Source organism: Glossina fuscipes, unplaced genomic scaffold (assembly GCF_014805625.2).
Source record: "Glossina fuscipes isolate IAEA_lab_2018 unplaced genomic scaffold, Yale_Gfus_2 28, whole genome shotgun sequence".
NCBI classification, from domain to species: Eukaryota; Metazoa; Arthropoda; class Insecta; order Diptera; family Glossinidae; genus Glossina; species Glossina fuscipes.
The window spans coordinates 13,964,856-13,966,154 of record NW_023998423.1 but is presented as its reverse complement, the minus strand read 5'-3'; the positions used below and the strand labels follow the sequence as shown (position 1 = coordinate 13,966,154).

At 29.2% G+C, this 1,299-nt stretch overlaps 1 long non-coding RNA gene across 1 annotated transcript; it reads left to right on the top strand.

The window, feature by feature from the left end:
* Positions 1-814: 814 nt before the first annotated feature.
* LOC119636826 lies at positions 815-1,242 on the top strand. The gene is made up of 2 exons (XR_005247185.1): positions 815-929; positions 1,053-1,242. It is a non-coding gene; the product is annotated as an uncharacterized LOC119636826 (long non-coding RNA).
* The last annotated feature ends 57 nt before the right edge of the window (positions 1,243-1,299 follow it).

Sequence of the window (1,299 nt, the reverse complement as noted above, 5' to 3'; positions counted from 1 at the left end):
TGCTAGATCGAATTAAAAAATACAAGACAGTTGTTTAGAATATGAATAAGGCTAAGGTCTAATATATATATCTATAGCGAGTTAGTCATAATTGCAAAGCGAAAAGGACAAAATGATCCCATCTATCGATGGTAAGAATAAATTCTTCAACATACGACATATTTTATGCTATCGTATAAATTTACATATGTATATGTGGATTAAGGATGAGCTGACTTATTTATAAGAAAATATATATATTTATCATCATTTTATAAATTTATAAACTTACCTCAGTTTTAAAGCTAAGCTTGAGGTCCTTTGAGATGCATTTCTTTTCGCTTTTTTTTTTTTTTTTTTGTTTAAATTTCATTTCAATAGTTTTTCGTCCTAAATGAATTTGAAAAATCTTTAGTTTAGTTAAGGTAATGAAAATTTTGTAAAAAGTTTAAATCGTCGCACCATCATCATAATAACCGTTTTCATCGCACTTTACGAAAAACAGAGAGTTTGAAATATAAACGTTTGTAGGCGAGACTAAAGCACTCAAGTAGTTGACACTTTTGTGACAAACTTTTGACAGAGTTAACACAATTTTAGTATAGTTAGTTAGATTGTAAGGTAGCTAGCTATGTAGGTAGGCAGGCTGGCAAGCAATCATTCAAATGTCCGGTTGTGGTTGGCAAACAGTATGCATGCACGAACATAAATAATTTGTGAGAAACTTTGCGTGTGCGTGAGTTTAATTTTTTTTTTGTACATTTTTCTTTTCTTTTTTTTGCTTTTTCTCTAATAAAATTTCATTTCAATACCAGTGGCAGTTATAATGGTAAGTATAAGTTATGTGCATTAAAACTGGCCTCGTCATTATTAAATGAATTTGCTAACTGTTCATAAATCATGGTTTGTTAGTAATGTCCGACATATAAGGACATCGGTAACAATGTTTGGTAGATCTCTTGAATTTGTATTGCATTGTGTAAGATTTTCTGTTTTTTAATTTCAATTTTTTATTTATTTATTTATATATTAATTTTATTTATTTATTTTCTTTTTTTTTCATACTATTTTAGCATTTTTTGCTGAATGTTTCCGCGTCTGGTAGCAGTTACGTGGTTTAAGCAATAAACCGCGACGTTCAACGACCGTTAGACATATGATTGAGTTGTACGGCGAACATCATGCGAATAAGCTATAAAATATCAAGTTAGTAAGAACACGTAGAGTTTACCACACGAGAAACGATTATAATAACGTGAAAAAGTTTTAATGTTCTTGGTGAAACCAAAAAAAAAAATACAAAACAAAATACAAAAAAAA